Source organism: Camelus ferus, chromosome 14 (assembly GCF_009834535.1).
Source record: "Camelus ferus isolate YT-003-E chromosome 14, BCGSAC_Cfer_1.0, whole genome shotgun sequence".
NCBI lineage: Eukaryota > Metazoa > Chordata > Mammalia > Artiodactyla > Camelidae > Camelus > Camelus ferus.
Genome location: NC_045709.1, coordinates 37,241,655 through 37,257,287, shown reverse-complemented (window position 1 = coordinate 37,257,287; position 15,633 = coordinate 37,241,655). Strand labels below are relative to the sequence as shown.

Genomic DNA, 15,633 nt, shown 5'->3' with positions numbered 1-15,633 from the left:
GCTGCATGCCTGTAACTAACATGCTATATGTCAATTTTACCTCAATTTTAAAAAAGGAGAAAAGGAGACAGTGAAGAAAAGAAGTGCTGAGAGTGCTGAAAAGAAAATAGCAGAATTCTATAACCAACAAAAATGTCCTTCAAATGATGAGGGTGATATTATGACATTCTCAGGTAAACAAAGTCTGAGAGACTTTCAGCGGATAAGAAAGTATAAAAGATGTTCTTCTTAAGCTAAAGGGAAACAGGACCAGGTAGAAAGGCATAGATGTACAAAAATTACGAAAAACCAAACTGGCAAATAAGTAAGTAAACACAAATTCTATCTTTCTTTTTAATTTATTTGAAAAACGGCTGCTTAAAGCAAAAAAAAAAAAAAAAAAAAAAAAAAAAAGGTTAACACTGCATTGTGTATGTAGATGTAAAAACGTGTAAACAACAATAGCACAAGGGACTAGGAACAGCAATAGAATGTTACTACTATGTTTCTTATATTTTATGTAAAGTGTCCCAATATTAACTTACAATAAAAGACTGTAATAAGATGCCTATTTTAATCCCTAAAGCAACATTAAAAATACAGGAGATAATGCTAAAAAGCAAAGGAATTTCAAAATGGAGTACTAAAATATAGCTAACTGACTGAAATAAGTCCGAGTAGAAAAAAAGAACAAAAGCAGGTGAAACAAAATAGAAAGTAGTAAAGTGAAAGGCTTAAACCCAATCACATCAGTATTTACACTTAATGCAGAGACTAACACTCCAATTAGAAGCCAGAGACTGTCACATAGGATTAAGAAAAGAAAGACCCAGCCTGCTGTACATGTGAGATTCAATTTAAATAAAGTAAAAGGAAGGGAAAAGATATGCCAGGCAAACAGTAGGCACAAGAAGCCAGGTGTGGCTATATTATTATCATCAGATAATGTTGATTTTGAGACAAGGAATTAAATTACCAGAGATTAAGAGGTACATTTCATAATAATATGGTGGTCAATTCACCACTCCTAAGTGTGTATGGATCTAATTACAGAGCTTCAACATATATAGGACAAAAAAAGACAGAACTATGGAGAAAAATCAGAAAACCCCTCAATCATAACAGGAGATTTCAACATCCTTCTTCTCAGTAATTATTACAAGTAGACCAAAAGTAAATCAATAAGGATACAGAAGATTTAGATAGTAAGTAACCAATTTAATCTAACTGACAGTGATGGACCACCACACACAATTGTAGGACAATTTTTTCAAGTACACATTGTAAGTTCACCAACATAGACCATATGCTGGGGCCATAAAATAAATCTCAATAAGTTTCTAAATGTAAAAATGTTACAAAGAACATTCTCTGTTGACAAAAGAATTAAATTAGAAATCAGTAAGATATCTCTTAAAAGCCAACTACTTGGAAATTAACCATACATTTCTAAATAACTATGGGCCACAAAAAAATATCAGAAGGGAAATAAGAAATATGAGTAATCAATGTCATCTCTGTTGCCCTCAGGAGCTATCAGCTAGCTGAGTGCACAGAACTGTTGCATTCATTCATGTCATCATGATCATAAAATTAGCTACCATTTACTGAGCAGATACTGCGTATCAGACGCTGAATAGGAAACAACCCTACAAAGTAAAAATTATTCCTATTTTGCAGATAAGAAAATAAGCTGAAACTCTTCACACCTGACAGAGAATAGGCACTCTTTTTTTTTAATAAAGCAAAGTTACCACTGTTCCTCATTAATGCAGAAAACTAAAATTTGCTCTAATAACATGTATGTGTTACAGTCAAAAACTATTCACATCCAGTATAGAGAAAAACAACATACAAATTAATGCTAATGTTTTGGTTCTCTATTTGCTTAAGTTGACATGCTATAAAGGGATATTATTCGGTTAAATTTTCCTTGTGAAAACAAAATAGTTCCACCATTAGAACAATAAAAGGCAAACAAAACAAACTAGAAACAATATTTGCACCATATATGACAGACCCAAAATTAATCTCTTTAATAAATCAAGAGCATGTAAATACCAAAAGAATTATAAAAGCCTACCATTTTTTTTTAAAGGGCAAAGAATATGTGCAGGAAAGCCACTTAGGAAAAACACAAATGGCTAATGAAAATCTGCAAATACTCAAATCCAAAAATCCTCAAAACATCCATGCTTGGCAAGGGTGTGGGGACACCTTGTTTTAATAGAATTTAAACAGTTAACTCTAGAAGGAAATCTGGTATACTAAAAGGCTTCAAATGTATACACCCTGAGAAATAAAGGATGTCCCCAAAGGTGTAGCCTCAATCAGGTTCATCACACTGCTGTTTGTTAATATATACAAACCAGAAAACAATCTAAATATCAACTTACTAAAAATTATAAAACAAAATAAATATCTAATTACTGATTACAATAGAATCCACATGGCCATTAAGAACAGTATTATGAATTATGGAATGCAAATTCCATTTAAGTAGGGATCCACTTATGGTTGGTTCCTACTCTGGGAAAGGGGGGCTGGGTGATGAAAATACACATGGGGTTATAAGAGAACTCTACAGTCTAGGCCAAAACCTTAATTTGTTCAATTTTTTAAAAACAATAAATGCATGAGATGTTTGTCCACACACCAGAAACTGACACAACATTGTAAAATGACTATACATCAATTTTAAAAAGGTTTAAAAAAAAAAAGAATATTTGTCATTCACTTGAAAAACAAACTGTTTCTCAATTATTTTAAATCAGTAGACATGAAACACAAAACCCCAGTGTGCACACGTAAATATCACTATGAAAGGAACAGAGAAAAAGAACGTTCTTTTCACAGAATTGAGTTTTCAGGACTGGTGAAAAGTACTACCCTTTAAGACTCTAATCTCCATTTGAGTGGAAACTCTCCCCAAACCCTTCTTCAGCAGCCCTGTAACACAGAGAGTGAAACTGTAGTGCACCATCCTCAGGGTGCAGATTTTCTCATCACCGACGTGATTCTCAGCCAACGTCAGTGCCCCTCAGTGTGTGTGGAGGCTCCTCTCCAGCACAGAGCCCCCCAGCGGCCATGCTTTTGGGGTTTTCCGTATGTTATAATTCTATCCTGTCCCTTGCCATCAGGCCATCCCTTCAATAGACTATCTCACCATTGCATACTGCTGTTTCTGCACTAAGATACGGCTTCATACTATTTTGAGTCCGAGTAAGCAGGCTCTAAAAGGCCTTCAGAACAGAAAACAAGCAAGTGTGTCACTTGTTTTGCATTTCTGACTTACTTCCTGGTCTGTGGCCCTTCCCCCGGAGTTGAGCCTGTGGGATGATGCAGTTTCTAGGTACACTGGCTATGACTCCAACAGGCAACTATGGTTAGCTCACCCGAAGCAGAAAATTGCTGTATTTTTCCCATATCGTTGCCCAGAGTTGCTTAGCAATGCTGTCACACCTACTTTCATGACTGCACGATCTAAAGCGATTAATCTCCACTTCTGAGGGGAGGACCCACAAGCTGCCTATTTATTACCTTCCGTCCCCGTGAGCATGATGGGTGACCTCTGCAAAACTAACTGGATTTCCTCTATGGTTCTGTAGGAAAAAAACAGATTCAGGGAAATGAAAAACACAGTCCATACAAGGTCAACAACCTGCCGTTCTCTGATCTTCTTTTTTTTTTTTTTTTTAATTTTTGGGTGGAGGTAATTAGGTTTGTTTGTTTGTTTATTTATTTATTTTTAGAGGAGGTACAGGGGATTGAACCCAGGAACTAGTGCATGCCATGGCATGTGCTCTACCACTTGAGCTATATCTTCCCCCTGCTGTTCTCTGATCCGACAATTCCACTGGCTTTTTTTTTTTTTTTTTTTTTTTTTTGGTGGGGCAGTGGAGGCATCGTGGGCCTGATTTTCCATGGCTGACACCAAACCTAGGACATCTATTCTAAAGCGCTACGCATTTATCTCCTGGAAGTACCATTAACTTTCATTTGAATTCTGATAGCCACCTTTTACCTTTACACCACTGTGACCCACTAGAGCCCAGAAAGCCATGCACAGAAATGACAAGGATGCCTCCGAGTGTGAGGACCCCAGGGCCACGCTGTGGACCCGAGAACCACAGTGGCTTCCTCAGGAGGAGTTTCTCCACATTCCCTGACCTGATCCCCTCTCGGCCGAGTCCCTGAGGCTGGCCTCTCTGATGCCCTAGTAACTACCCCCGCCCGGGCCCTAGCACTCCAGCAAGGTGACAAGCAGAACATGGCCAGGCCCCTATCTGACAACCGCCACACAGAATGCCCAGCTGTTTGCTGCTGGACCACACAACATGCAAAACACCACTCCTCACCGTGGGGGGCAGGAAGTGCCCCAGGTCCTTGGAAACATTCCAGAAAATGTGAATCAAGGAACTAAAAATAGGTGTTTCCATGGGGCGGGTGTAGTCAACATACATTGTTCTAGGAAACTTAACTCCAACTTAACAAAGTCCATGGTATCAATGCAAAGAACACGTAAGGAAATTTCATGGTCGATGTTCAAAGGGAGGTCACATCCCCAGATAATGACTGCAAAACCCAACCCCTCACCCCCAGACCCTCCTCACCACCAACTGCTTCATTTGAAAGAGAAGCCCTGTCTTACTGGTTTGCTGATCAAGAGAGGGAAAGATAAATGAGCACCGGAGAGTAGCTGCAGCAAAGGTGAGCGGGCGGGCAGGCAACAGGAAGAAGGAAAAGCAGGCAGGGTGTGAAAAGCCCACAGCGGGGAGAAGAAGGCGACCCAGAATATACACAAATACAAATTTTAGAAGATAATCTTAATGAGAATATAAATGAACTTCACCCCCCCAAAGAAAGGAGAAAAAATGGCTTCTATCAACATCTTTTAAAATGTTTCATTTTTCCCAATTTCGAAAATATACATTTCTATAAATCTATCTTCTCAAAACTGACATGCTCAGTCATAAAACTTCATATAGGAGGCCGTATGTTAAGTCTTTTATAGCAACTATACTAAGAACCGTTTTTGCCTGTAATGAAGTTTCCAATTATTTTTAATTTTTTTTACTGAGGTATAGCCAGTTTACAATGTTGTGTCAATTTCTGGTGTACAGCACAATTCTTCAGTCATACATGAATATGCATATATTCATTTTCATACTCTTTTTCACCATGAGCTACAAGATGTTGAATATATTTCCCTGTGCGTTACAGAATAAACCTGTTCATCTATTTTATATATACCAGTCAGTGTCTGCAATCCAATTATTTTATCACGTGCCTTCTTTCAGACCAAAAGAGGACAAGAGGGAATATGCCCGCGACAAACTCCCCCAGGGTATGTAATTGTACTGAGAAGTTGTCAAAAGGAGCGTATTTTACAAGGTGCGAATTTTCCTTTTTCCTAATGGTGTATGTTTATCAAAGTACTGAACTCGCGGAGCCTGGATAAGCCACAAACCTGAAGTAACCAACAGTGTGTACTTTTGTGATATTGCAAAACTAGTCGCATTACTCCTCCCCTAAAACACCAGCTTGGATGCTTTCAGGAAATGAAGACATCTGTGTAGCAGAATGGGGTGGGGGGGATTAAAAGACAATACTTAAAGATGCTGCCTAAAGAATGATTCATTCACAACCTACATTTTTATAACCAAACAGATCAAGAGCAGTGAGTGATGCCTTAATTCTTCTCATTGATGCTTATGAAGGAATTAGGAGAAAAATACGAAGAACCATGAGGAAAAGCTCCTCTCTCACACTTTTTCCAAATTCCATCTTCCTAAATCCCACGTTTTCCTACATACTGGAGTGGAGCAAACCAAACAGCAGCCGGGTGCCCACAGCTGTAAAGTCCCAGAGATACTGAGCAAAGACAATGACCAGGGAAGTTCAGGTAATGAGTCCCAGAGGGAGGAGGGAGGAGGAGATGAGGACTTCAAAACAGGGCCAAGGCAGAGCCACGGGCTCAGAGAGGCAGCCAGAGGGCGTGCCTTCCCTTCTCTCCGCAGCTAAATTCATCACCAGAGCTAAATTCATCACCACAGCTGAGGATCAGGGTGAATGGTTAATTTTTTCCAATGAACGCTGAGAATGTATGACCTCTCTCTTCTCAAAGAATTAGGTGAGCCTTGAGGATATTATGCAAACTGAAATAAGCCAGTCACCCCAGGACAGCTCCTGTAGGATCCCACAGAGAGAGAAAGTAGAATGGGAAGCCGTTTGATGGGCGCAAAATTCCAATTTTACAAGATGGAAAGTGTTCTGGAGATGAGGGGTGATGGTTGCACAACATAAATGTACTTACAAATCACTGAATTGTACACTCAGAAATGGTAAGCATAGTCAATTCTGTGGTTTGATTACCATAGTTAGAAAAAAAACTGTTTTGGTAATTTAAAGAACAATTACAGAGGGGAAGGTATAGCTCAGTGGTGGAGCACATGCTTAGCATGCACGAGGTCCTGGGTTCAATCCTCAGTACTGCCATTAAAACAAAAAATAAATAAACTTAATTAAAAAACAATTACCTTTGAAGACCTGAAAGCAAATAACCACCAACCCAAAATTCTAAACCTAGAGAAATATTTTAATAGAAGGGAAAAATAAGAATATATTCAAACAAATAAGAAAACTGCTTAACTAATTAAAGGTTTTAAAAATAAATATGACTCAAGATTTCGGCATAAATCCCAGGGAAAGGAGGTGTTCACACTGCCCCTGCCCTTTCCAAGGAGGCACCAGCCTCCCCCTGCTCCAGTTTATGCTCCCTTCACCATTCGCTAGTCCAATGTTTCCTAAGCTTTCATGATGCTAAGAATCCTTGAGGCACAGGTTAAGTGCACAGACTTTCCTTAAAAAAATCCAAGGGAGTAGAGTAGGTCTGGGATTAGACTGAGGTTCTGGGTTTTACCAAGCACAAGTGACTCGTGCCAGAATTTGATGAACCGGAGCCTAGCATACACCCTCATCCTTCATCTGTTTAGCGAGATGTTTGTACTGCAGCTCAAACAACCACGCCCTATACTGTACACAGAGCTCCCAGCTGCCAGGCTCATAAATACCCAGCTATTAAAAGCAGCGACGAGACATCTGCTCTGCAAAGTGGCTGAGCAACTGACAGTGGGACAGCCCTGCCTCCAGCTCTGCCATAGGAACCACTTGACTGGACACTGGATGGCATGCAGGGCACGGCTCATCCTCGGGAGAAGGGACACTCCCAAGATGAACACCACTACTGCCCCAGCTCTCGGCTGGGGGACCAAGCCTCGGGGAAGGTCAGGGGTGCTGCTGCAAGGGCTTAGCGAATAGGGTTGCAAAGGCCCAGGTCCAGGCGGCCCAGGGGTGACCAGCGAGCTGGTGCTGCGGCGTCACGAACATAGACACAGAAGCTTGAGCACAGCAGGATCGCTGGAGTTCTTGCCCAGTGGAGGGGAGAAACCGCATTACTACATCATTAACAAGCTTGGTATAGAGCAAGGTGCTGCTGGCATCTGATGGGTGGAGGAGGCTAATAAAAACCTATTCTATATATGAGTAGGGACATCTATCTACCCTGCACACTGTAGCATAGTGAACAGCATCTGAGGCCACCTCCACCCATCAGATGCCAGTGGCACCTTACTAGTTGTAACAACCAGTAATGTCTCCAGAAGATATGAAATATCCCTGGGGCAGTGAGAATCACTGCTCCAGAGAGTGGTCTTTAGTTGGACAGTGTGGTCTCTCTGGTGTCTCTGCTTTATATACATAGTTTGGGAATTTTTGAAAGGAAGCAAGTATTGCCAGTTTGCTTTGAAACTGGCTAGCTAGTAAACACCTACTACCCCAGGTCACACACAACCCACCTCCAGGGGGCACTACTCACAATGCCACTACGAGACTGCAGAGCTCGGTGGAACAGTGCGCTGCCATACTTAGCCACCCATAGGAGATTAAACAAAACCTCCGTCTGAAGGTAACTTTGGCACATGCAGCCCAACACACAGACCAAAGAAACATTCCAAGTAAGGCCACAGACCTAGACAGCTTTTACCCTGAGACAAGCACACACAAGCAGTCTTTTAGATGGATTATCAACGCAGCCAGAGAGGCGGTTGAGTGAAGTCAGCACGGTGATAAAGCTGGACAACGCTCTGTACATAATAAGACTGACACTGTGAATATGTGAGGCTAGATAAAGATTGGAAAAGAAGCTGCAAAAACGATACCACCCATTATTTGGGGGTACTGCCCCCGCCCAAGTTTCTGGAGTAATAGTAAAGAAATGCAGCAATGCTTAAGAAACTGCCTGAGTTTCAAGACTGACTGGCTTTGCGGGTTCCTATCAGAACTATGATTTCCTAACCGCCACTCCTCCCCTTCAACTAATCCCTCAGAGCAAACTCCTTTCTAATGTTCTCTCCCCCCTCTCTCATGAATATTACAAGGCATTAAAAGGCCTACATACCAATTCATTTTGCTATTTTATCTAACATTTATTTCTGCCCATTATTGTACCAGATCAGTTCATCAATGAGATGAAATAAGACAACTGTTACTGTCTCACAATGGCTCACAACTCTCATTTGTTGGATTATCAGCAGCAGTTCCTGAGAACTAAATGCCTCACAAAATGGGCAAATTATTAAAGACTGAATGAATGAATGAATGAATGAATGAAAGAGTGAGTGAATGAATGGCCTGGAAGACACTAAGCCTGCACCTCCCAGAGCTGATCTCCTTTCCACTCATTATCTCCATCTGGGCCCCAGGCCGCTTCACATGTAGCCCCACGTAGTAGGCCTCAGACACATCACATCATCCTACATCACCGCTCTGGTCCTTCACTACCTGCCTAAACAATTTTCAGGGGCTCCCTTCTGCCAAGTAAATAAATCCAAGGACCTGAACTTCATATGTAGGTCCTCCATCCCCTAGTCCCAATATTCCCTTCTGGATTTACTCAGGACCGAATGCTCTCCAAAATTCTTATGCCAACTGTGCTCCTACCATTTTCCACATAAACTGTTATAGCTTTTCCATCTCAACATTGTTCAATGCACGAATGCCCCCTGCACACCCACACACCCCTCACCAATCAGTGGGATCCTTCCCTAAACCATTAAGAACGTACACAAGTGCAGCACTTAGCACCCAAGCTGCTATTTCATTTAATGATACGTACTCGAGCATCCTGTGACTGAGTGCCAATAATGAGCTTGGCAGGAGAGCCTGAACACTAAGTGCCAGGCACTGTGTTAAATGCTTTGCACAGATTGACTCATTTAATCCTCACCACAACCAGGAGAATTGGGTAAAATTGCAAATGAGGAAATTTAAGCTCAGAGCAGTTTGCCTAAGGCAAATATCTACAAAGATGAAAAAACCTAGAATTCATACCAAAGCAGTCACAGTAGAGTCTTGCTATGTCTCTACCCTCCTGAATTTAATGTCTCTGTCCCAGGTGCTCGGCAGAGTCCATGCTCACAGTCTCTACCCTAACTGACCTGCCACGGGGTCCTCTACAAAGTAACTGTGCACCTGACTCAAAAAATGAGCGTTCATTGCACACCAGATTTCCAGCCCAGAATCTGAGACACAGAAGCACTGATGAAGGGCAAGCATCCCTGAGGTTTTACAACTACCATTTCAAAGGGTATTCGCCACTGACAGAAGTGAAACTTGCAACCTTCATGCTACCCCTATGTACTGAAAGATCTTGGTTATAAGGCATAAAAAAAATTGCTAACTCCCCCTATACCAATTAAAATGGGATGTCTGGGGAATGCGCCCAGGAAATCAGTGTTGTTTTAAAATTTTCTCCACATGAACCCAACTTACAGCAGTTTGGGAACCACTGAGCTAAGCGTACCCTTCCAGTTTGCACTGCAGCCCCACAGAGCAGACTATTATCAGCTGGTAGAATGACACTGACACATGTAACTCCAGCAGCAGGAACGCCCCCTTTGAAGAAATCTAAACCACAACAGCGTGCCTTCCTTAACCTGCTTTGTTAGCTCAAACTCCTACCCACAGAAAATTAAACCTGTACCCACCGGCTCCTCTTAACTCTTTCCCCAGAAAACTAGAATGCTGACCAATTGTCCCTTAATGGGATTAACTTCTTATAAAATGCACAGGTCCGACTCAAGTTTATATCAGAAATAAAAGAGAAATGGAGAAAAAAAAAGTGTGTTTAACAGTGTTAAACAGTGTGAGAAGCATTACTAGTTTCATTCTGATTTTATCAGAGAGTTAGAATATATCAGAACAGTCCAACAAAGTATCATATGCTTCCAGGGAGTCACTGTTTCTATAAATACCATACTGCTACTTTCACTTTACCAGTACCCTCAAGACACTAGTCCCTCGATACTTTCAGAAGGGAAGTATGACCAGAGACTAGCACGATGTTAGATTGAATCATATGAACTTGCCGGTTCTGTAAGCCCACATCAACTGAACAGCTGCCAATTCATATTGTCCAGTGTAAACATAAAGCAATATTGCATCTAGACCAAAACAGAATTAGCTTTAAATAAAAACAGAAGTTCTGAGAACTATGAACATGAAATCCACTGGCTGAAACACCAGCAAAGTTTTCCATCAACTGCCTTTCCACAATCCAAGGAGCAAATTCAGAGGGATGGGTTGGGGGGCTTGGGTAGACAGGCCCCCATAGAGGGGAGGGGGTGCGCTGCAGGCGGCAATCCCTTCCTTTCTCACCCTGGGCACATGGCATGCTCAATGCATAGATTTTTTTTTTTTAACATCAGGCTCCATTTCCTACAGAGGACTGCAGACATAGATCTGGAGAACTCAGTAAGCTTGGCCTCTCCCTGCACGCTGGAAGGGCTACCCCTATGTCCTGCTGAAGCTCTGGGAGAAAGCATGTCTGCTGCCCTGACCCCAGGACACTCACAATTAACGTCTTCTCTAGAAAGGAGAAGTAAAATGGTTGCAAGGAGGGGGGAGGGTATAAGTGGTAGAGCACATGCTTAGCAAGGTCCTGGGTTCAATCCCCACTACCTCCATCAAAAAACATAAGTAAACCTAATTACCACCCCCCTCCAAAAAAGCAAACAAACAAACAAAATGGTTGCAAGAGGATGTCGGAGGGTTGGGGTGTTAAGAGAAAGGATTAAAGGAAAGAGGAAGAGTCCACGACTCATAAAGATGAAGATTATTACCTACAACCATAAAATCTAAATAGTGTGGATACAAGGAACAGGCATTACCCCTAAATTACAGAATTCTACAAATACACCTGCATCACTTAGATGATTAAAAATAGATGTAAAGTACACAAAAATATTTCTCTAAACAGAATACTGATCTACAGAAGCCACCACCTTAAGATGTTCTGTATGAGCATCAGCAGCCGATCCTCATTACCAGCAGCGGGTGTGTTCTACACTGAAAGAACTAGTGGATTCTAAGGGCTCCTCAGGGAAATATAGGGTTAGGGTTCTGCCACCCTTTGGTACCAACAGCTTCATCAACTGATCAATACTTACATAACCTTGTTTGCTGTATGTCTCTGTTTAACGAACACTGTATTTAGTATCTATTGTTGATTCATTAACACTGGATTCCTGAACAAAGACACTGTAGCTCATACCTGAACCAAGCTTACCACCACGTGTTTTCTCCACAAGGCACAGCACAGTCTTCTGTTTACGAGCACGACAGAACTTTAGCCCTTTGTTCAAGGGGCCATTTTAAACAACAAAATCACCCAAAATAGCACACAAGCGCAGAAAGCATGGGCACTAAGCAGACCAGAAAAGGGACATTTGTTCCACAATTCAAGAGCTGAAATATCTTGTTTAGCCCCAGTGAATACATGTCTTAGGTGATACAAACCTTGACAGACCATGTACACACCAACAAAAGACCATGAAAGAGCCTCGAATATTGATTTTTGGAATTACAAATAAATTTTAGCAAGTAGACAAATACACAAATATACAACCAGCGAGTAAGGAGGACTGACTGTACATAAATACTTGTAAGACAGCTCTACAATAAAAGATAAAGGGAAACTAGGATGTTTGTTTCAAAGATGAGTGGACTCCCTGCAAAGAACAAATACCTTCCTGCAAACTATCCTCTGGGTATAAAGAGAGTAAAGACGAGACTCTTAAGTAGAGTAAGAAATCAGGCCAAACTGATCTGATTCATAGGAAAGCCTGCACCAGGTAACAAGGAAGCACCAGAGAACAACCAGGGATCTCAAGGACTATCTGGTCCCACTGCAGGCATTCAGAGCAAACCCACCGATCCTCAGAATCCAGTAGGGGAACCACCACAATTCTACGGGCTGGACACAAAGCCAGGAAACCGAGAGCCCATTAGGATAAAGATCTTAAGGAAAAGTCTCCCTGCATTATGCATTTTGTAATCCATAAAATCAAATGCCATGTGACAAGACCATCCTGATTAGTAAGCCTGTCATCCTGCCTGTCCCAGGTCTGGACACCTGTAACATTCAGCCCCAAAGACAAGGTGCAGACTGGCAAATGGCAGGTGCATGCCCACTAGTGACTATGGTTGGAAATCATTAGCCATCCTCCACCAGGGTCACCTAGCCCGAGGTCACCATCTAACCCCACACTGGGCCACCTCCCTTGCTCTAACCTGGGGGTGTTACCCTTTGAGGTCTGAACCAGTCCTCCTTCTGTGTCTCAACCAAGAAAAAACTAGGAAGTAAGACACCGCTCCCACTGCAGATAGGAAAGCAGTGCATGCTGGGAATCTCAGTAGGGACTGGAGGAGACTTTCTAAAATGAGTGAATATAAGGCTCAAGACACTATCATTTTGAGAAACCTGTGTTCTTAACGAAAACCTGCTGACATAGCAAAAACAAAAAATAAAAAACAAAAACCCACAACCTATATTGTGCAATCCCTTTATTTGGTAAAACGTTCTGGAAAATGCCCCAGAGATTTGAAGAATGTGAAAAGACCACCATGAGCTGTTTCAAGAGACCATCCAACTGGAGCCACTGATTTAAACAAAATGTCATGGTTCACAGTAACTTTTAATTTAGGTCTCAAGTTAAACATAAAATTTAACGATCAAGTGGGAATGTAACTGATGTAGCCACAAAGGAAGAGAGTACACCAGTTCTTCAAAAAAATTAGCATATAGTTACAGCAACTCCACTTCTGGGGATGCAGTAAAAAGAACTGAAACCATGGACTTGAACAGCTATTTGTAAAACTTTGTTCACAGCAGCATTATTCACAATAGCCAAAAGGTGGAGACAACGCAAATGTCCACTGACATATGAATGGATGGATACACAGAATGCTGAATGCACCTATACTGGAGTATTATTCAGCCTTAAAAAGGAATTAAATTCTGACGCCTGCTACAACACGGATGGACCTTGAAGATACTGTGCTAATGACATAAGCCAAACACACAAAAATGACAAACACTGTATGATTACAATTATATGAGTTGCCTAGAGTAGTCAAATTCCTAGAGAAGAAGCAGAAGGGTGATGGCTGTGGGGGTGAGGGGGCTGGGGGGTTAGTGTTTAATGGGATGTTCAGACTGGTTAAGACAAAAAGTTCTGGAGACAAATAGTGGTGATGGCCGTACATCAATGTGGATGTACTTAATGTCACTAAATGATATATTGGAAAAGAGTTAAATGGTGAATTTTATGTTGTGCATAATTTATCACTGTGTTTTAAAAAGGTAAATAAATAACAGGTGATTTTTACATATGACACATCCCACAAGATCATTCAAAATTGCATGCTACTGACTGAGCTTAGCAGCCATTCCATTTACAACACCCAACCTGATTTTTTCCCAGGACCAGAGATTAGGAGGTGGGGCCTGAACATAAAACCACCAATGTTTGGAAGGGCCTTTCACAGCCAGTCTCTTGCCAGCTTTTGCCCTAAGGAAACACCGCACCTGAAACCTGCAAAGAAGTGTCTTGTTTCTGCACCTCAGCAGGATTCTAGATGCAAGGCTGTGCAGGAGGAAATTTTCGTTCCCAGGTTTCTGGAATTTCAGATAACATTTACGGTTTAACCCCAACAATTCCTGACTTCATAAAGGGACTATTCTCTCAGGTTAATCATGATGGCAAATTAGTACCTTTGGGAGATGTTTACATTCACATAAGCAAACATGCCAGGTCAGATCAGATTTCCCAAAGGCACCGTTACAGAATGTTAGCAGGAAGACAAAGAAAAACAGGTGGACAATGGCTCACCTGTGCAGCAAAGAGCGAGCTTTGTTTGACTGAACCATCACCTCAAACCTAACTTAAGGTTTTTGGTGGAATTCTAGTGAAATTTCCTATTTATTTACGGGAGCTAAGCATGATCTGCCAAGACAAACATCTGGCTAATTTGTGGGGAAATCTGAGTATCTATCTCCCAAATGGTAGAAGGTGCAACAAAATAACAAAGAGGATGATGAAGGACAATGAAGACCCCTGGACGGGCCCTGTAGTCATGTCCACGTCACCCAAGAGGAAACCTGCTCACGTGCTGTCACCAGTCACGACAGTGAGATGCCAGGGTCCAGGTTCACACAGCCCCAAGATTAACAAGACTCTGCTCAAGGAAAGATGAGGAGATAACATCTTGCATTTGGCAGAGAAAAGCACTCCCAAGAGACAGAAATCCTAGAGAAGCAGCAATTAGGTACAGAAGCAGTACTTTTAATTTACATTGTTTGGTTTTAGCCTTCAATTAGGATTTTTTTTTAATGAAAATTGTGTATATATATTAAGATGTATAACATGATGTTTTCATACAAATACACACTGGGTAACGATTACTGTAGTTAAACCAGTTAACCATCTCCATCACCTCACGTAGCTAGCCTTTTCTGTGTCTTCTACTGCAGGCAGATTTCAAGTATACAACACAGCCAAATGAGAATTACAAAAAAAAGAAGCCCTTAAGATCGTGACACTGGTGTATCTGTGGCAGCTCCTTTGTAAAGACACCTGAAATCCTTCCTCGTCTTACCGCTAAGACCGGAGCAAACTATGGAATGATTTTATGGTATTTTCTCAATACAAAAACACAGACACATCAAATCAGATCTTATTAAAACTGCTATCATGTATACTAAAGAAAAAGAATTATACTAGAAAAATAACTTGAATAAAGAGCAACCAAAATTCTCTCCAAAATCAATCAAATCAATGTAAAATTTCAAGTTTAACCCCAAATACCCAACTATTTTCTCTAATACTCTAAGACTAATCACAACTATAGAATATAGTGAATGAGTCTGTATGTGGGGTGGATTCCATCTATATTTTTTCTTTCTTTAAACTTTTATTTTTACTTAAGTATAGTCAGTTTACAATGTTGTGTCAGTTTCTGGTGCACAGCACAATGCATCAGTCATATAGGAACATACATATATTCGTTTCCATATTCTTTTCACCATAAGTTACTCAAGATAATGAATATAGCTCCCGGCGCTTACACAGTATGAATCTGTTATCTATTTTATATATATTAGTTATTATCTGCATATATTTTTCTTTCATTAACACAATTACATAGAATGATTAAATTGGTCACTTCAAAATATAATCATTCCCTTTCTCAAATACAGTCTCCTCACAGATAAAAAATTCAATCCATGAAATCTTTTCTAGATCTACTTTGTAT

General features: G+C 41.0%; 1 protein-coding gene across 2 annotated transcripts in view; it reads right to left on the bottom strand.

The window, feature by feature from the left end:
- Positions 1–15,633, bottom strand: part of ABCC4 (ATP binding cassette subfamily C member 4) — a 190,059-nt gene that overhangs the window by 125,882 nt on the left and 48,544 nt on the right. The gene's annotated exons all lie outside the window — the stretch shown is intronic.